Source organism: Phocoena sinus, chromosome 16, assembly GCF_008692025.1.
Source record: "Phocoena sinus isolate mPhoSin1 chromosome 16, mPhoSin1.pri, whole genome shotgun sequence".
NCBI classification, from domain to species: domain Eukaryota; kingdom Metazoa; phylum Chordata; class Mammalia; order Artiodactyla; family Phocoenidae; genus Phocoena; species Phocoena sinus.
This window is the reverse complement of record NC_045778.1, coordinates 59,312,327-59,334,208: the sequence shown is the minus strand read 5'-3', so window position 1 is coordinate 59,334,208 and position 21,882 is coordinate 59,312,327. Positions and strand designations below refer to the sequence as shown.

The window sequence follows — 21,882 nt, the reverse complement described above, 5'->3', positions numbered from 1 at the left end:
TTGTTTCCCTGCTTAGATCATAAACTCCTTGATCACAGGGACCTCTGTGTTATTCATCTTTGTCTTACTCTTCATCCGCAGGCCCCACCAAGCCTAGCATAATAACCTAACACTCCTACATACACAAAGGTAATACTTACTAAACCGCAACACAATCATATCGTCCTATTACTCAAAAAGTGCTCCTTTCCCATCCACAGCTAAATTTAAAAGAAAACGTCTTCGAGTGGGGTTCAAAGGCCATCATACTCCTCTTACGCTCTCATTGTCCCGGCCAATCAAATGACTTGATTTCGTCCAATCATAACCTCCATGGTTTTCCTCATCCCCACAGAAGAGGTAAGAAGGAGCCTCTCCTCAGGGGAAGTGATCAGCGATCACAGGAGCCCGACTCCTGCACACACAGCCCTAACACGGGGAGTGCCTGGGTCTCTATACCCACATCACTCTTAACAGTAGATAGGTCCTTACCCTATCCATCGCCCTCTCAGTTCAACAGGTGCAAAATCAAAAGAAAAAGAAACCCTGAATAACAAGCTATAATACACAAAAGCAGCTATTTTCTCACAGATTTCTGTAATGAATACATGGATGAATTCTTACACATGTCTTGCAGATCCTCTACTGACTCATACGGTGATAGATCTAGTATTATGACATGAGTACAATAGTAAAGTTTGCTTAAGGAGAAGCAACACGATTTCATTCAGGGAGCTATCACCTTGCTATTTCTGTCCTGTTTAAAGCTAAAAAAAAAAAAAAAACCCACAACCTTCATGTTTTTTAAGTACTTATTTTACCTCACCATCCCAGCCACAGCTAAGTGCATTTTTTCCAACTGAATTTTCCCACCATAAAATACACCAGAAAAATGTGACACAGATCTTAAAATAGTCCTGTATAAATAATCCAGGAGTATATCTATAGAAGCACTTGCTGTATATAGAAATACACGGGTTTTAAGTGATGATAACTGTTGCTATTCCAGGAGACAAAAGCCCTCTTTTATCAGAAGTTTTACTACTTCTAAAAATTCCAGTGGCCACCAGCTAAGTGGCTGACCAAGATCTCCCTAGCAGGACAGCCTCTCAGCTCCAGGTATGTGGGGTTCCTCAGCCATCGACACTCCCAGTTAGGTCACATCTGCCAGGAGGTTTACTAGGGTGGAATATGGAGTCATGGTTTCCTAAAAAATAATCTAATTTTGGGGGGTGAGGGTAGGAGTTTTTGATGCAGACAGTATTTCTTAATAGGGCCGTTTCCTGGGTAGAACCCGAATTTATCTACTAATTTAGATTATAACCGCTTTCAGGGAAATTCGTTGACCAAGCTCTGAAAGTAAGAAGGGCAATCACTCACGGAGGCGCTCAGCCTCTAAGGGACTTAAAAAAAAACAAAAGCAAAGCCTATGCCTTCCCTGAAGGTTGACTACAGAGACCTGGGCACAGAGCAGGGAGCCCCCAGGAGTAAGAGCACCTAGGTTGAGTTTACCAGGGCCCAGCCTCAATGCTGCTCCCTGGAGGTTACCTCTCTGATTGTCCCAGGCTTCCTTCTATTTGCTATAAATACCTGTTTCTTAACATTTAAACTAAGTTTGGTCCCACCTGCCCATTCTTAACTGTAGTTTCTTATTCTGTATCCCTAAAATAGAAATACCTGAGGGACTTCCTTGGTGGTCCAGTGGCTAAGACGCCGTGCTCCCAATGCAGGGGGCCCGGGTTCGATCCCTGGTCAGGGAACCAGATCCTGAATGCCGCAACTAAAAAAAAAAAAAGATCCCGCACGAAGCAACGAAGATCCCGCGTGCCGCAACTAAGACCTGGCGCAGCCAAATAAATAAATAAATATTAAAAAAAAAATACCTGAAAGAGAAAAACATTAGGTTGAACATATCTTTTAAGACAATCAATGTTTAAAAAAGAATTATGTTTGTAGATATCTTTAGAATGTTACTATTATTTTTGACTGGTTGAATTTCACTTCTCCATAAATATCTCTGATGCAGTAAGATTAGAAACATACACTGAGAAAATCCAATCCACGTGGTTCTCAGATTTTGACAGCTGTATCCATGGAGATTTGGGGAAGGTGTGGCTGCCTTCAAGGACATCAGCATTTACATCTGGAAAAGTTCCTGAAATACATGAAAACTACAGACAGCTGCCCGGCACCTCAGAGGCATGCAAATATTCACTCAAGGAGCAAATCCACACACCTATCTGAATCCTTCGAAAGTAGTTTTACCTTCAATCTATACAACTTTCCAGGCTAAAATAGTATTTGTCCTACAGCTAACTACCTCCTGCGCATTTCTAGAGGTTTCCTCTAGACTTATGTTTTAGGTTATGTCTGGCCTTATTTTTTGAGGTAGTAAATCACATCTTTTCTCGGTCATCATTATTACAGAGTGAAGACTCCATCTTTTTACAGTATGCTCAATATTTCACCTAAGAATTTAAGCTTCTATGTTGTGTTTAATATAAAAATGTTTTGTAAAAAATCATCTATCACCTACAATTTCCCCATCAGGCATACTTTCATCCACTCAAATATATATTGAGTATGTAGTTTATTCGAGCATAGGGCTAAGTACATATACATGTCTACCTCCTTAAGAAAACATGACTATTTTTAAAAGACAGATTAGAAAAAGATTAATCATATTATAAAAGGACTGCCTTATAAAATGGATCATTTTTAATAGAATTTTATTTTGAAATAACTGCATTCTTATGCCATTGCAAGAAATAACAGAAAGGTCTCATGATGTGTGTTCACCCAAGATCCCACATACTTTTGGGAGCATGTTGCAAAACCAGACTGTGTGACAGTACACCTCAACCAGTATGCTGACATCAACACAGTAACGTACAGAACATTTCCATCACCGCAAGGACTCCCCTCCCGTTGCCCTTTTACAGTCACACTCCCTTCCCTTTCCAACCCCCAGAACAAACCATGTTAATAGCTTCTCTGGTAAAGTAAGTGCTTAGTTTTCCACTGACAGTGGCTCTTAACCTTTAGCTTTTAAGTGTAAACAAATATTTAAAAACTCACAAAATGGTGATCAGTAGGAAAACATTTTTCAGTCAACAAAAACCTGTTTTACATGCAACTTCTGAAAACTCAAGAGTGGGCTTCAGTCCTCACAAGATTAACTAACCAGGCTCCCCTGGTTGAGGCACACAGCAGGCAGTTCTACAACTGTGAATGCTCAGATGGGACTGCTGATAAAAAGCAGCAGAGATACCAGCCCTGATTTAATAAATGTCTGCAGAAGCACCTCTGTGGCAGTATTTTCCAGGCAGCTCCTCTGGCTTCTCTGAATGTGATGGATTTTTGATGTGTCAACTTGGATAGGTAACAGCCCTCAGTAATTCAATTAAACGTGAATCTAGGTGCTGCTGGGATGGGATTTTGCAGATGTAGTTAAAGTCCCTAATGGGTCGACTTTAAGGGTAGCTATCCTGCTACCCTTAAAGCAGATTGGGACGGGCTCAATCTACTGAAGGCCTTAAAAGCAGGGTGAAGGCTTTCAGAGAGAGAGAGATGACCTTCCACCTGTCGAAAGCTGCTGCAGACCACACCTGTGGGGTTTCCACCTGCTCATGACCTTCCCTCCCTCATGGCCTGCCCTACCAACTCTGTACTTTCTCTTAGACAGCCTCTGCAATTACATAGGCTTGCCCCTTTTAAGAAAATTCCTTAATGAATGCGGTATCTGTCTTCTACTGGTTCTGCTTGTTGAACCATGACTGACCTACTCAGGATCCACACCACAAAGGGATTTAGAAGGCAGATACCAAAGGAAAACTAGGATTAGGGAATTCCCTGGCAGTCCAGTGGTTGGGACTCTACACTTTCACTGCCGAGGGCGCAGATTCAATCTCTGGTTGGGGAACTAAGTCCCTCAAGCCACATGGAGTGGCCAAAAAGAAAAACCAGGATTAGACTAGGATTAGACTAGGTAATATTTCCCAAACCCAAGACGGTGGGTGACTGATTGTCTAGGAAGACAAACTAATATTATGTAGTAATATATGCACTAAATGCCAGAGAGACCTGCTGAATGAACTTCCGGGTAGAAATAGCAAGGAAACTAAATTTTCAGAACAAAAAATTAACCTAGACTAAACTGTGATTGTATTTAAAGACAAGAAGCCAAATCATTTACTTATTAAACCATCCATGTGGATTATCCTATTAAGGACAGCCCTGTGGTCCTCCCACCTAACTCAGGATTCCAGGCCACAAATAATAGATGGCCTCACATTCCCACACCACCACCAGCTGTTCATTCTCTTTTGCTTGTTCTTCAGTCTTGCTGCCAGATACGTTAGCCAGAAACCCAAAGTGAGGCAATTAATAGAAGATTCCAGTCACTATGTGACTTGCTTAATGGCCTGTCCAAATGATTTGTGAGAAAAATCTTATGAACCAACAGGATAGAAACTGAAGAGTTTTTTTCCATTATTCTCCTCTCCCAGAGTATTTAAAGACTTGGATTTTCCCATCTTTTGGGGAAATATTTTCTTATAAATAGTGAGGCATGCCGGGCATCTCCACTTCATCTTTTTTCGTGGTCTGTACCACTCACTGTACACTCACTGGAATGTTTTCCTAGTAAATGATCAGCAATGGAAAACGTGGCTAAGACAAAGGATGGCTTTCAGGCTGAGATGATGGGAACCTTCCCATCTTTCCCAAGAGATAAGTAGTTCTATAAAACTGCGGGGCTTATTTTAGAACCAATGAGTCTATTTCTGTCTTTCCTTTAGACTTGTAGCTTTCGTAAGGATGATAAATAAGGACTGACCATCTTAGTGAGGTAACAGCCCAAAATATTAGTAATTGCCCAACAAACCCAGTAACAGGAGATTCAAAAAAGGGAAATATACTTCCACTGCTAAGGTAAGGCCAACTGTCTGTGTTTTAATTTTATGATTTGCTCTTCTGTTCCTTCCTTGGGTCTTAGTCTTTGGATCAGTAACATTTAGAACTTTGTTTTGCAGTCCAAAACTCTTAACATCAACTGAACTAATTTCTTGGATGATTTCTACAACACAAGGAGGCAAGATCGGTAATTAGACAAAGCAGACATGAAAACATGGTTCTCTTGTGATATAGTGAATAAAAATTACCTAAGTCCATGGATATCGTAGCAGAAAGTTCTAAAAACTCAGAAGAAAAGGGCTACAGTTCTTAGCAGGAGAGACAGCGAGGAGTTGTCAGGAAAGCTGCAGGTTACTTTGAGACAGTCGTCCCAAATGCATTAGAGAAACTAAAAATCTGCCACAGAAGGAACGATGATCCATAGTCAGAAAAGTTACTGCAGCTTAAACAGGAAACCCTTCTTGTTCAGGACTGTCATAGCCACAGTTTGCAAAAAGTGCAGCTATCGATTAATGCAATGTAGTGTCAATTAGATGTACACTCCTGAGGTCTTTTATCTGTTGTAGCTTTTTCTTTTTCTTTTTCTTTTCATTACATCAGGTATATTGCCCTGTAAATTGTGGTAGTGGTACCAGGAATAAAAAATTAAGGCATTTTTCACTTTTCAAAAAAAAAAAATTACCTAAGTCCAGATGACGTGCCAAAAAACACTACAGACGAAACCACCCCTTACAACATTTGCTTTAGGAGCAGGCATTTTAAGGAGAGAGGTGAGGTCATCTCTTCTTTTAAAACCTGCTTAAAGGGAAAACTAAAGGCTGGTTTTATTAAGGAAAACCTTATCCCCTTTTCTTACTAAAGTCTCCTCTTTTCAGAAGTCCTTCCTGATGACCTCGAGTTGTAATGAGGAAATGGAATTGCTATTTTAAATTATTATACAGTTAATATAAGTTAATAGTTATGTATTACCATATAGTTAATAATCACATGATATGAGGGGAAAGGGCTATCAAAATATCACTGAGTCCTGGAGTTGCAGGGGAAAATGAAAAGTCATCTAGTTCAAATTCTCATCCAGTGCATTAATCCCATCTGCAAATTTTAAGCAAATAATAAACTTGAAAAAATATAAAGGGAGCAAAAATAATGAGTATTTTTCTTGCTGACCTGAGATAATAGAAGTCCTAGCATTTTACTCTTCTTTTTCCTGTCCCTAGAAACCTCAAGCACTTCGTCACCACAGAAGAGAAAAAAATGATACATCAGGGCTTCCCTGGTGGTGCAGTGGTTGAGAGTCCACCTGCCAATGCAGGGGACACGGGTTCGTGCCCCAGTCCGGGAAGATCCCACATGCCACGGAGTGGCTGGGCCTGTGAGCCATGGCCACTGAGCCTATGCGTCCGGAGCCTGTGCTCCACAATGGGAGAGTCCACAACAGTGAGAGGCCCGCGTACCGCAAAAAAAAAAAAAAAAAAAAAAAGATACATCAGATGACTTTAAAAACCAAACATTTTCTGTTTAAAATTCCTTCTCGCCACTCCCATTATCTATCTTTCCTCCCAGTATCTCTTAAAAATGTGTCAGAGACAAAAGAAAGAAGTTTTTGTATTTCTTTTTTTTAATTAATTAATTTGGCTGTGCCTGGTCTTAGTTGCAGCATGCGTGATCTTCGATCTTCATTGTGGCATGTGGAATCTTTAGTTGCGGCATGAGGGAGCTTTAGTTGCAGCATGCTAACTCTTAGTTGCAGCATATGGGATCTAGTTCCCTGACCAGGGATCAAACCTGGGCCCCCTGCATTGGGAGCACAGAGTTTTAACCACTGGACCACCGGGGAAGTCCCAGGTTTTTGTATTTCTATAAGGAAAAACATCCATCAATAGAGAAGCCTGGTTAAATATGTTCTTGTAAATCCATACAATGGAATACTATGCAGCCATTAAAACAGGATCAAAGTAGATCTCCCTAAATTGTTATGAAAAGTTACCCAAAATAGATTAAGGAAAAAAAAACTGGAATATTTTACATAGTATGATCCTATTTGTATAAATTGTATATGTATAGGAAAATTCTGGCAAGCAATAGTTGGTTAGCAGATGTTTGGTCCCATCCAAAATGTCCGTAAGATATCCTTGATATTCAGTCTTGTCCAAAACCATTTGGCATGGACCAAATATGCTCAGGACGTTTTGGACAGGACCAAACGTCCTACAGGGGAAACAGTTAACAGTAGCATGTTGACTGAAATTTGTAACCATCAAAAGTTTGTGTCCTACAAACAATAATTCTGATAAAGTCTATTTTGTGTGATTGTCATCAAAAAGTAAAAAAGAATGGAGATTTATAACCACATGCACTACATTACTGTACATAATTCTAACGAGAGAATGTTTGACTAGGAATGAATGAGAACAGAATCCTCTGTCAACATTAGATGCCTCCTAAGCACCACTTCAAAATCCTCTCGGTCCCATTGCTTACCCCTTTCACCCCTTCCACCGCCGCAGCGACCAGTTCCACACAGGCTCAGATCGGCTTCATGCCCGTGTGACCAGTGCAAACAGACATCATCTCAGATACAGCTCACGGCATCTCTCACTTCTGCCTTGGGACTTCTCCTAAACGGAGAAGGAAATAATGCCCATGGGAAAATACGTCCCCTTCTGTATTCAAGCACCATTCTGAGAGCATCTCACAAGGCTCCTTTAAAAGTCCTAGGTAGGGGACTTCCCTGGTGGTCCAGTGGCTAAGACTCCATACTCCCAATGCAGGGAGCCAGGGTTTGATCCCAGGTCAGGGAACCAGATCCCACATGCCGCAAGTAAGAGTTCACATGCCGCAACTAAAGATCCCGTGTGCTGCAACTAAAGATCCTGCATGCCACAACTAAAAGATCCCGTGTGCCACAACTAAAAGATCCCGAGTGCAACAACTAAGACCCGGCGCAGCCAAATAAATACATAAATATTTTCAAAAATAGAAGTCCTAGGTAGGAAAGAACACCTGTTGCCTATAGCCGAAGTTAACACACTATCACATCCTTGAATTTTCTTCCCTTCCTTCCCATTTCACTTCCCTTGTCCTGAACTCCTGCTCCCTGGGATCCTATTCCAAATAAACGTCCCAGCACGCAAGCCTTTGTAGCAGGCCAATGTTCAGGCTAAGACGCCATCAGAAGTTTTTCTACTGACCAGTTTCTGGCTTTGTACATTTCATCCCCTTCTGTTTCCATGATACCAATGTGTCTTAACACCTCTGGCACTGGTATCTTGATACAATGCTGGTTTTGTACCTTTGTGTCACAATACCAGGTGAGCTGGCACCATGCAGGAGTATTTCTCGAGGTCATTCCTACACTGGGATGGCTAGCAATAACTATACCTTGAAGTGACTGCAAACCCAAACTAAATGTATCCCCAGCTCAACTTCCCTGCAGCTAGATTCCAAAAAACACCTGGGACCATTCCAACATTAGAGACAAAGAGTGAACGAGGGTAATTAAAAATGCCAAGAGAGAAATTTTGATCAATTGTAGTTAAAATATCTGGATTTTGCAAATTTTACAAAAACACATGACCATGTAAATAAACACATCTGGCTAGGGCCCATGCATGTGAGAAGCATTTAAGTTTAAGGTTAGTTAGCTTTATGGTAAATCCGCTTTTCACTACATATTAATCAAGTAAATGTAACAAAAGTAGACAGAACACAAAGACTGAAAAGGATCAAATCTATATACTACCACCATCCCCAGTCTAATCTTCTCTCCTAAACTTCAGAGATAAAAATATTCCAATTGCCTACTTGATCCTCTTCACTTGTCCTATGAGCATCTCAAGTTCAACACGCCGCAAACTAAATCTATCATCTTCTTTACCAAACTTGTTCCTTCACTTCTATTCCTCTTTCTGACTAATGGTACCAGAATATATCAAGTGTGAAACTGTGGGAGTCATCTTAGATTCCTCCTTTTTCTCTAGTTTCATCCTGCTACGGCAAACTGGTTATACACTGTGTTAAGCTGTTGAGTTGTAAATTTAAGACCACCTCCTAAATATCTATTGGATCGCTCCCATATTCCGAGGCATCCCCAACACCAGCTCGCCTTAGTTACAGGCCCTCAACATTTCTCTTCCGGACTTCCCTGGTAGCGCAGTGGTTGAGAATCAGCATGCCAGTGCAGGGAACACGGGTTCCAGCCCTGGTCCGGGAAGATCCCACATGCCGTGGAGCAACTAAGCCCGTGCACCACAACTACTGAGCCTGCGCTCTAGAGCCCGCGAGCCACAACTACTGAAGCCCTTGCGCCTAGAGCCCGTGCTCCGCAACAAGAGAAGCCACCGCAATGAGAAGCCCGCGCACCACAATAAAGAGCAGCCCCTGCTCACCGCAACTGGAGAAAGCCCACACGCAGCAACGAAGACCCAACACGGCCAAAAATAAAAAATGTAAGTAAATAAATTTATACAAAAATATATATATATATTTCTCTTCTGAACTGCAATAACCTTCTAACTTCTCTAACTTTAATGTAATCTCCCAAAGCCACCTCCCTGATGCCATAGTAATCTTTCTTAAAAGCAAATCTGAATGTGTTATTCTACTGCTTAAAATTCTTTAATGGCTTCCCATTGCATTTGGGATAGTTGAAACACTTCAGTATGGCCTACAAAGCTATCATGACATGATCCCTAGCTCTTTCTCTAGCCTCATCTCCTACATCTTTGGTCATTCAACATCAGAGAACACTTTCTGTCACTCTCCTGTGCCATTTTACGGTTCCCTCTGCCAAGAACACCTTCCTCCCCTTGGCTCCTTTACTCTGATTCTCCTTCAAGGACACAATTCAACTGTCGACTCATCCTTGAAGTCTTCCTAACCTCACCTATGCCGATTGGGTTTGACGTCCTGTCTCAGCACTTCCATAGAGCCTTCATTAGCTCCACCAGACGATTTATTATCGTGTATTGTAATATTCTCTCTCCTGTACTATATTGTGAGATTCTTGAAGGCAAGAGTTCTCCTTTATACCTAAAGCCTCATAAGCTAGCACGGTGCCAGGTATATAATTCTGTCAATAAATGCTGAATAAATAGCTCAAATTAATCATAAGAAAATGAGAAGGGGGATGAAGATTAGGGGAAAAAAAAAACAGCATTATCTCTGCAAGCTCTTGTCATAAGAGGAGATTGTTTTTCTTCCTGGGACACAATGCAGTAAACGAGGCCAATCAGTGACTGCCAGTTGATTGTAATTTTTAGCAACAGTTTCCCAGAAGAGTGACCAATTGTTCTTACCTAATCTAAGGCCTGGTACATAAAAGACTCTCATTTCCTATTTAATTTAATTTTACTGATTTTATTATTTCAGCTCCTACTGGCACCAAATTCTAGAAAAGTTACAATAGAGTTTGTCCCCAGATGAAGCCAGCTTGAAAAACAAGTACAAATCAAACCCTGTGCTCCTTCCTGTTGGGCTTGAGAATATCTTCAAAGAATTTTCATTGTCTTCTTAAATACACAACATGAATTCAGCCTGGAAACTGAGACTCAAATATTGAAATATCATGGTTTGTCAAGTTAAAAAAAAAAAAAGAGAGAGAGAAAGAAATGAACTTAGCTTAGTAAATGAATGAATGTTCAAAAGAAGTCAACGCTCATTTGCTTACACAAAGATTCTTCAAACACCTTTTGAGGTATCTGCCCCTCGGTCAAAATGACAACATGTCTTAAGCTTTCTGGGAGTAGGTACAACTGCCTGATAAGAACATCACCTTGGTTCCTGACAACATTCAGAAAAACCTAGGTCATCCTTGGTCACTAATCCCTCACCTAAAAAGTCAGTTTCAGAGCTCAAATATGTGTGCTGGGACCCCAGAGAATCATGTCAGTGACTAAGGGCTTAAACTAAAATTAGACAGATCCGGGTTTGGATCCTTTGGTTCTGCTACCCACCAGCTGTGTAACCAAAGACAAGTCAATTACCCCCTCTTGGCCTCTCACTTTAATCATCTGTGAAATAGAGATAAAAATCCCAAGTTTCCATGAAAATTGAATGAAAAAGTTTAGAATTTATTTAACACAGTACCTGGCTCATAGCAAGTATGCAATAAACGATAATGATTATATTCTTGATGAATTTTCTCCTGGTTCCGGAAGCTAATGATCATCTCAAATGAAGATGTATAATACTATTAATATCTATAGAAACAGGAACTCGGGATCACTGGGAATATTCAGCTACAAGCTGCTTGTTCTAAAATAGAGGCTATGGGCTTCTATGAAAAGGGTAATTTACATCACCTGAGCGCTCCATCCTATGCAGGCTTGCTTTAAAGATCTTCAGCATAGCAACCCCACAAATTGTTCACTGTTTCTCAAAACCAAAACTTCGCAGCTGGGTGGATTCAAATGGGTTATGGAGATTGTCCTCCCTCCCCTCTCACCTCTAGAAGTAGTTGCTCCCGCTTACTGGATGAGGCAGTGGGGAGGGCGGCCCATGAAGGAAGCTTGTACAGCCACTGCCTTTGTCATATTTCCTCTGTGAAGAAACAGAAGACTTCAGTTCCTGGGATTGGTTAAGCTCTAGAATAGAGAACTAAGGAACTACTTTGTATTCTCCTAGAAATCTCATCTCTCTTTGTGCATAGCGCCATTGCAGCAGAACTGTTACACATTTTTGCATCTTGATCAGGAAACTGGAAATGATAAAAATGAACACAGGTAGCCTGCCATACACCATAAATTGAAGGAAGCTGGCACAGAGCAGAGAAAGACTCAAAGACTGAGGGAACGTGAAGAGGAAAAGCCAGTGAAAGAATAAATTATATACAACAGCCATGCCAACCCCGACGTTTGCAAAAACACTGACGATTACTACGTTTAAGATCAGAATTGACTTGAGGTCAATATGGTCTCCTCTGGTGCTGGTCATGGATTCATTCAATAAATATTCTTATTGAGCACTCACTACATGCTAGGCACTGTCCTAAGCATGAGGGATTAAAACACATACAAATAAGACTAGTCTTCACTGTCAAGGAACTAGGAACCTAGTGTGAAAGACAAGTATAACATCGTAGACTCTCTCAAGGGACCTCCATGTGGCAACTTGCTGGTTAACTGACACACTCAATCTCCCTGTGAAACACACCAACTGAGGCCCGCAGCACACTGAAAGCTTCCGGCTAGTAAAACTACTACTCTGCATACTGTACTCGCATAGAGTAAACAGAACGTTTACTAAGAATTGGTTATTTTTGTTCCCAAACCTATTTATGACATCTGCACTTGATGCTGCAATTTAAATATTATAGAAACTCATGACAATGAAAAGAAATTCCTGTTTCTATGGAAACTATGAGGAATCCTCTGGAAGGAATCCTCTGGAAAGAATCAGTAAAAGCCAAGTTGCTTTAAAAAACAAAAAACCCTCCAAACAAATGTATGGATACCAAGGGGGAAAGAGGGGGGGACAGGATGAATTGGGAGATTGGGATTGACATATATATGGTACTACGTATAAAACAGATAACAAATGAGAACCTACTGTACAGCACAGGGAACTCGGTGCTCTGTGGTGACCTAAATGGGAAGGAAATCCAAAAAAGAGGGGATATATCTATACATATGGCTGACTCACTTTGCTGTACAGCAGAAACTGACACAGCAGTGTAAAGCAACTATACTCCAATTAAAAAACAAACCAAAAAAACACCTCAAAAACTTATACTGAATTAGGAGTGGGCAAGGGAATCATGAAAAGTGAGGAAAAAAATCTTTAATGATTCTGCACTTTGTATTGTTTGTTCAAAAATCCTTTGTATGGTTTATTCCACTTAAAAAGAAAACTCAAATTTAGAGAATTGAGAGAAGATATAATATAGATGTTAGATGGTCTCCTTCAACCATTACAGGGAACACAAATCAGCCCACATTCAAAGAAAAAGCAATACTATTTTCCAGTGCCTGTTGAAAACTGATTCAGGCAAAGAACATAAGTGGCTGCTAAACATTAACGGAAAGGTTGATGGAGAAAATAATTTTCATGTGGTACCAAAGTATCACTCCATGAATTACCGTGATGATCTGTGGAAGGGGGGAAACATCTTTACAGTGGAGACGATTGATAGTTGCCACTTTAATCAAGTGATTCAACATTATTAACAGTGAACAACCAGACTGTGTGCCACCTGATGTGATGTGCTGTGAAGTACCGTTCACCCTCTATATTCTTGCCAAAAGTGTTTAATTAAGAATTTGGATCTAATTTCCAGTGTATAGGTAATACAGGAGATCAGAGAAATTAAATGATAATAATGAGAAAACAATCATAGAAACCCAAAATGTAGAATACTCTACCAAAGAACTAGCTTGGTTTCTTTAAAAAGTCAATACCATTATTGGGGCTTCCCTGGTGGCACAGTGGTTGAAAGTCCGCCTGCCGATGCAGGGGACACAGGTTCGTGCCCCGGTCCGGGAAGATCCCAAATGCCACGGAGCGGCTGGGCCCGTGAGCCATGGCCGCTGAGCCTGCGCATCCGGAGCCTGTGCTCCGCAACGGGAGAGGCCACAACAGTGAGAGGCCCGCGTACCGCAAAAAAATAAAAAGTCAATACCATTATTAATTCTGTTTGGTATCATTATGACACCAGTTTGGTTACATAAGAACATGTCTTTTTTTTTTTTTTAATAGTTGAAAGGGGTAAAATGACATGTCTGAATTTGTTTTTAAAATAGAAGCAAAGAAAAAAGTGAAGCAAATATGGCAAAATGTTGATAATTATTGAACCAATGACTATATTGGGGTTAATTGCCTATTTTTACTACTTCTGTATATACGTTCGAAACATAAAGAGTAGAAAACACTCAACATCATGAAAAAACTGAGGGGGGGATTATTCTAGCTTAAAAGAGACATAACAACCAAATGCAATGCACAAACGTTGACTGAATCCATGTTAGAAAAAAACAATTCTAACTGACATTTGGGGAAAATAACAATTAGAAAATCCGAATATAGACTGGGTAGTAAATGATTTGGGGGAACAACGAATTTCTTAGTGATAACGGAATGAAGATGATGTACGAGAAGTAATGCTGAACATTTCAGGGTCAACTGTCATGATGTCGGCAATTTACTTTGAAATGGTTAAAAAAACATTAAGAACTATCAAATCTAGGAGATAGGTATATGAATATTCATTATACCAGTTTTTAACTTCTCTGTATTTTTGAACATTTTCATAATCAAAAGTTTTAAGTTTGTCAAAGGGTTGCGAATGCTTTTTTCAAAATAATATATTTAAGATATGTACATAATTTTTTAAATTCCACATTTCAGTTAACTTTGTTATTTAGTGAACCAACTAAAAGGTAAGAGGGGAGAGGATCCACACGTGGGGTGCTGATACATACATGTATAACAACCAGCTCTGGGGAAAACAGCCCTGGCATGTAGCATTCGCTAGTTTCCAGGGTATGAATATTCCTACCACAACTGATTCCAAATTACTAACATGATGTCACTGAACAAAGAGTTGGGAAGAGATGAGCACAATTGGTCTTTCCAGCCAGTAAGAGCCCAGTTCCAACACCACTGAATCCAGATCGTAACAGAAGGATACCAGCCGTAACAGGAGAGAGGGAGAAGATGGTTTACAGAAAACAAAGCAGCAAGGTCATCAGCCCACAAGGGGCAAGGCGGGGGAGGAGACAGAGGTGTGAACACAGAAGACAACATATTAAATTATATACAAATAGCGTGATGCTTGGTATACAGTAATCACTAACTTACTAAGCACCTCCTACTATTATTATACTATTATTTTCTAACCTGATGCGTAATCTAAAAGGTCATCTCATCTTTTTAAGATGTCATATGGTGGTTGCTTCTAGGGAGGAGAACTGAATGGCTGGGCAACTTGTAGTCAGGAATGGGAGGAAGCTACTTTATTGCTTTGAGCCTTTTCAATTTTGAAAAATGTGAATGTATCACTTATTCAAAATATAAATGAAATTGAAATCGATAAATTTTAGGACATGGGCCTCTTGAAAGAGCTCTTCTCTCACCTTAAGTCCCTAGCCTGACATGCATGCAGTTATGCGTTCATCCCCATCATTCCTAATGTAAGAATTTAAAAATCAACAACCACAACCAATAAGAAAAGTTCCAAATCATCATGCCCAGCTGACATGGTAGAAACTGCAGTTTAACAGGTCTATTTACATGTGGAAAAGTTAGAATCTTGGCTGCCTCAGTACCCACGATAAGATTCACAGGAAATCTTCAATAACTCAGAATGCCACATTTCACTCCAAAATACATTCATTCAACAAATATTTACTGAGCGCCTTCTATGTCTTTGGGTCTGGGAACACACATGAATAGAACTCTCTCTCCAACTCTAAGGAGTTCTAACTTGGCTTTGCAGAGTTTCCTTTACTAGGAATTTATCTAATCTTGGGCAACTATCTTTAGGCCAAAATTACTATTTATATATATGAACAGTAGAAACAATTCTTACTTAAAGGAACCAATATTTTCTCATAAATTTGACGGAAAATACATTTTGTTACATGAATCCTGTCTTGAAACCATAAATTAGAGGTGTATTCTTCTAGGGGGAAAAGGCCATAGAAAAAGGAGCATGTAAACATGATTCTTAGATGATTAGCAGTGGTGAGTCCAACTCTCTGTAGGACTCCATGCCTCCATGGGCAGGAGTCAAGTGAAGTAGCAGAAGTCAAGACGGAATTGCAATCCTAGGAGTAAAATAATCCCCCTGAAGGCCTCCTCCATCATCAAGGTCAAGTGGGAGCCCCAGAACTCTGTTTCTGGCAAAACCACTCCCCGGTCTCCCCTTCAATACCTGCAGCCTCTCCACCAATGTCTGTCTTGGGATCATTGACTAATTTCATCATGCCCTTTACGCCGCTCACAAGAAGCCCAGGACTCCAAGGCCATCCCTTATTTTTTGCCAGCCTCAAGGGGTTTCCTCTCACGCATGCACTCAACAGCACTCTGCGGAAGGCTCAGGAGATCTGTGGAGCTCTCTCTTCTTCGATATTCTCTGAATTCCAGTCTCTTTCACCTCCCTGAATTCTCAACTCCACCTCCTCAACTCAGGGAGACTGCCAGGTTCTGTTTAGGTTGCCCCTCCTTGTACCACGACCTCCATCCAGGTAGAAAGCTGGGGCAATCATAAGGGCTCACCTTATCTCAAGGATCATTTTCCTGCACTGCCTGTCCAATGTCTGAAAACCACTATTTCAATATACTTTGTACAGCTTTCTGCTTGTTTAAGGAAGGAGGGTAAACCTGGTCCCTGTTACTCCACACAGGCACAAATGGAAGTCTCTTTTCCATTTAATGTTTATTTTCCATCCTAACTTAGTCACTTTCTTCCATGGTCACTCCCTTGACCTTGTCATTCATAATTACTGCAATCCCTCATTATCTCAATTCTGAACGTCTACTCTCCAACCACCATCTCCTATTTTTTTTTTTTTTTTAGGACACTCCTGCTAGTACCCCAATTCCAACAATCTTTTGCCTTACTTTCAATCCGTTGTTTCCACCACCCTTACTTGTCCTCTTTCCCCTCCTAATCTAGCTCTACTTCATTCCACTGTCAATCATTTTAATTAGACCCTCAACTCCCTGGCCCCTCTCCATTTTATTTGCTTGGCTAAACAACAACCCGGGTTAAATCCAACTCATTATCTAAGAAATAGTACGTATTTTATGTTTTAACTTATTTATTGTCTTCTATTCCACTAGAAGGACAGCTCTATGAAGGCAAGGATTCTCATTTTCTTCGTTTACTGCTGTATTCCCAAAGCTGAAAACGGTCCCCAATAAATGGATGATACTCAATTATTTCTTGACTGGTTTAAATAATAAAATCCAATCCTCAACATAAGTATTCAAATGAAAACACTAAAAGTGAAATGTATCATTGTTTCTAGAATATCAAACTGCTTCTTGCTGTAAGAGACATCATTAAAAAAAAGCAGATAATGTGTATATACTTCCGGCCCTTTTTTTTTTTTTTTACAACCTCTCTTTAATGATTTTTTTGTAATGTTATATACATGGTTCTGACAAGATGTCAAACTAGAGTGGGCTCCCAACAGAATCCTGGAGATCCCAGAGACAGGTTAATAAAACTGTCACACTAATATAAAAGCTGTGAGAAAAACCTCAGGCAACAGAGAGCAGCCAGGTTTCAGCTGGGAGGAGAGGCCCATGCTAGGCTCTGAGCAGGTAGCATGGAGGAGACCAGGAAGAGAGAGGTTTCTTTACCTGTGTCTCTTTCTCTATGTTGCTCCTGCTTTCTTGGCCCCCACTGCTCATAGCACTCTCCTGCCCAGTTGGCTCTACCAGCAGTATTAGGGTGGCATGCTCAAGTGGGCTGGGCTGGGGAACAGTTAAACATACGTACAAGCAACTGCAAAGCCCTAAGTGTATCTTCCTCTTCCTACCCTCCTTCCCAGCCGGAGTAAGATGAGGACTATCGTCAGAGAAATCTCTCAGAAGCACGAGCCAGTGCCTCTGTTTTTGCTTGGGAGTCCAGGGATCCATCAACAGATGACATGGTTAAAGAGCCAGAAAAAAACGGATTCATAGAGAAGACAGATGAGCTCATCTTAGGGGCACAACTGCTATAGAGAAAAACAAAATTAAAGCACCTATATCAGCCAAAATCAAGCTAATGGATCAGTATGGAAAATAAATTAGTAAATATCTTCAAAGAGGGACCATAACTGGAAACATGCAGTAAGAACAGGAAGTTTTAAAATAAGAACTAGAGTTAATGGTATGAAAAATTAAGAGCCAAGATAATAAAGAACCCAATAGCTGGGCTGAAGAGCCAAAGATCAGGTTAAGAAACTCTCCTAGAATATATTAGGGAGGGGAAAAAAGGATGGAAAAAAGAAACATCAAGAGGTAGAGGACAGAAGTGGAAGCATCAATATACCTATGTCATGAGGCCCAGAGGAAAGGGAGGAGGAAAAATCAGAAGGAGAAAATATTTGAACATGAAAAAACTGAGGGTTCCCAAATTTAGAAAAAGATGTAAGACCTCGGACTGAAAAAAACCCATAAAAAGGGAAAAGAAGAGGGGGGAAAATTTTAAACTAGTCACAGTATAATGAAATGAAAGAACAACAAAAGAAAAAAATTACTAAAGTTGGGCTTCCCTGGTGGCGCAGTGGTTGAGAGTCCGCCTGCCGATGCAGGGGACACGGGTTAGCGCCCCGGTCCGGGAAGATCCCACATGCCGCGGAGTGGCTGGGCCCGTGAGCCATGGCCACTGAGCCTGCGCGTCTGGAGCCTGTGCTCCGCAACAGGAGAGGCCACAACAGTGAGAGGCCCGCGTACCGCCAAAAAAAAAACAAAAAAAAAAACACTAAAGTTTAGCAGAGAAGTAAATCACTTATAAAGGAAAAACAAGAATCACGTTGACTCCAGAATTCTCAAAAGCAACACTGGTTTTAAGAAGTCAACGGAGTGATAGGTTCAAAGGGATGAGGAAAAAAAATTCAAACTTAAAAATAAGAAATACATATTCTGGAATACACTATAAAAATGGGAAAGGTAAGTAAATAACTTATCAAGTTTATTACTGTCTAAATAAGGTACAAAACAAAAAGTAAATCCATAGCAATTCCAGAACTAAAATTCTTTAAAAATCAAAGAACTTTGGAGGGGGCCCGGTAGGGGGGGTGTAGGGACTGAAGGGTATAGAGAGGAAGATGAAAACTTCTAAGATACTAGTATTTTTTTGAAGTGTGTGTGGGGAATACATACATTTAAAGGTTTAAAATAGGGAAAGATTTTCAATAGGAACAAACACCAGTATATATATTATCAAAATAAGAGTTAAGGACAACTACCAAAACAATAAAACTAGAATGTATAACTTTCAAACAGAAGGACTATTAGATTTAGCCAATAGATGGTAGGAAGAAGACAGCAAAAATAAGCAAACAGAAAACATGAAATAAAATAGCTTAAAAAGTCAAAATACAGAAATATTTTATGATCGATATAAATGGGTTTAGCTCACTGACAGTCACAGAATAACTTTTTAAAAGATGCAGGTAATATATGCTCACTGTACAGAAAACATGATGAAGTAATTTGGAAAACAATTAGAATCTAATGAAGAAATTAAAAATCACCAATAAAATCCCATCTTTCAGACATTTTTCTCTACTGAAGTGTTTATTACATATTTTCCACAAAAAATACCTTTTTTTGCACTTAAGTCTGAAAATCTTTGCATATCAATCAACGTGGAACCTTATAACGATTTTTAGTGGGTAAATTGTAGTTCTATTTTATATCACCATAATTGTTAGATATCCAGTGTATTTCATTTCCTCTGGGTTAGACATTTCACAGTTGTTTCCAATCTTTCATCTTTCATATAATGTTTGATGCTTCCTCCTGGGAAAACTACCCTTCCCTGACCTCCATAGGATTTAGAGAAGGCCCACAGAGTTTTATGTAATAAGACTGCCCCCTCCATCACTTGGCTCTCCTTCTCAACTGGATAATTCTCATCATCACATTCAAATCGCCAAACATTTCCCATCTTTAAAACCGAAAAAGCTCTCCAGATTCCCTCTCTTCCCTGTTATCATTCCATTTCTCTACTGTTCTTTATAGCAAAACCCTTAACGGAACTGTCTCCATTCACTGTCTCTATTTCCTCATCTTTCCTGTTCTATTCAATATGTTCCAAACTAGTCGTATCCAATGAAACTACTTTTATGAAGATCCCCAATGACCTCTTATTTGGATAAATTCCAAGATCAATTCTTAGCCCTCATCTCACTCAATTTTCGATTACTCCTTTCCTGAAACAGTCTCTTCACTTGGCTTACACCACACTTCCCTGGTTTCTCTCCTTAACGGCCACTCCATCTCAAGCTCCCTTGCTAGTTCCTCTCACTCCCCCGACCTCTAGAAGACAGAGTACCCTTGCTCTTCATTCTTGGATCTCTTCTGTTCTCTATGGACACTTACTCACTTGAGTAATTATCTCATTTAGTGTCAAAGTTTTAAATATCATTTATACATCCAACATCCCTACCTGCATCTCCATCCAGATCACTCCTTTGAATGCCAGATTTATATATCCGACTGCCTACCTGACATCTCCACCAGGCTGTCTACCAAGAATATGAAACCTTCTTTCTCTCAATCTGTTCCTCCTTTAGTGGGGGAAGGGATGTACCAACATTCACCAAAATTAGTTGCTCAAGCCAAAAACCTAGTCTTCATCCTTAACTTTTTCCTCACTTCTAATCCTCTGAAAAATATCTAGAATTTGATCTTCTCTCACCACCCACACTGACCCCCTTGGTCCCAGCCACTATTATCTCTCACCTGAACTGCAACAGCTTACTAACTGGTCTCTCAGCCTTACTCTCACTCTCTACGATATATTGTTTGCAGAATACCCAAAGTAATCTTTTCAAGTTCACTAAGATTCTGTCACTCCCCTGCTCAGAAACTCCCCATCGCACTTAGAGTAAAAACCTCCCACCATGTCCTGCAAGGCCTTGCTGACCCCTGCGGACCTTTGTAACTTCATGCCCCACCACTCCTGGCTTCCTTTTCTCTAGGTGCTTCTTGCTGTTCCTTGAATATGCCAAACATACCCCTGCCTAAGGATCTTTGCTCTCTCTGTTCCCACTTGTGGACCACTCTTCTCTCGATTTTCGTGTTTCTTAGTCCCCCACTTCATTCAGGTCTCTGCTCAAAGGTCACCCCTTATGCGGCCTTCCCTCACCATCCCATCTAAAAACAGCTCCCCCCTGCCCCAGTCAAAGGTCCTCTTTCTATGCTATATGTAGCACTTCTCAGTATCTGATATTATATTTCATATTTAGTTGCTTAGTCTGCTCCCCACTTAGATATAGAATGCACGAAGGCAGGGACATTATCCTCGTGACACTGTGTCCTCCGTGCCTGGAACACTGTCTGGCACATAAAGGGTACCAAATCTTTGAGTAATACTGACTGCACATCCTCAGCCACACATCTTCATGTATTTGTCTATTAAGGGCTAATGATGCATCTTTTCCTCCCCCCACAAAAAAATCAAGAGATTCAGATAAGAACAATGTAGAAAAAATGTGTTATTACAAAATATTTCAGACGTAAACGGTATAAAAGAAAACAAACATCCATGTACCTATTATCTACTTTAAGGAATAAAACATTACAAATACAGTTGAGCCCCAGGAATACCCACCCACTCCACTGAGGCAGGTTAATATTGGATTTGAAGAAAAATAAAGGAGAGAAAAGTATTTTTTGATTCACCTATTTTTCTCATCTGCTTTTTTAAAAAATGAAAATAAAACTATTTGACAAAGTACTTAAAAAAAGGGGGGGGGGTGGGGAACAAGGCTCCATAATCCAGTGAGATTGGTGGGTTTTGAACAGAGAAAACAAAAGAAAGGGGAGAAGAAATACTAGGGAAGTGGGCAAAAGGAAGCAGAGGCCTGGTGGGGTATTCATGGCGATACCAGGAGGAGGAGCAAGGCAAGTTAGGAACTAGGTACTGGTAAATCTATCTTCCTTACTGAACATGTGATTACAGAAGGATTACAAATCAAACCTGGCTGAGGGATCAGGATCTAATGAGGTACACACCACAGAAAGTTTAGACAACATTGATGTCATCACAGTTTGACACAGAAGCATATATCGAAGTTGCTAAGTGAATGCTGCTGTGTATGACAGAGGGGAAACAAGCTGGTGGCTCAAAGCATAAGTGGAAGAGAGATGGAAAATCTTTTTAATTAGAAGAATACTTTAAGGATTTAATAAAGTTAGAGTTAAACTGGAAACTCCATGACCCATTAAAAATAGATCTTTTAGATCTTTGTCACTAAAGAGCAGTATCAGTAATCCAACAGAACAATTTCATATGTAATCAAATTTCTAACATATCTAATAGTATCT

General features: G+C 40.2%; 1 protein-coding gene across 3 annotated transcripts in view; it reads right to left on the bottom strand.

Annotated features, from left to right (window-relative positions):
- CNNM2 (cyclin and CBS domain divalent metal cation transport mediator 2) overlaps positions 1-21,882 on the bottom strand; it is a 143,373-nt gene that overhangs the window by 38,569 nt on the left and 82,922 nt on the right. Inside the window, exon 2 of one of the 3 annotated variants that reach the window (XR_004346134.1) lies at positions 11,339-11,433. The exons of the other annotated variants lie outside the window; for them this stretch is intronic. The gene's annotated coding sequence lies outside the window, so the exon portion shown is untranslated. The remainder of the gene's footprint in view (positions 1-11,338; positions 11,434-21,882) is intronic. 3 annotated transcript variants of the gene reach the window in all.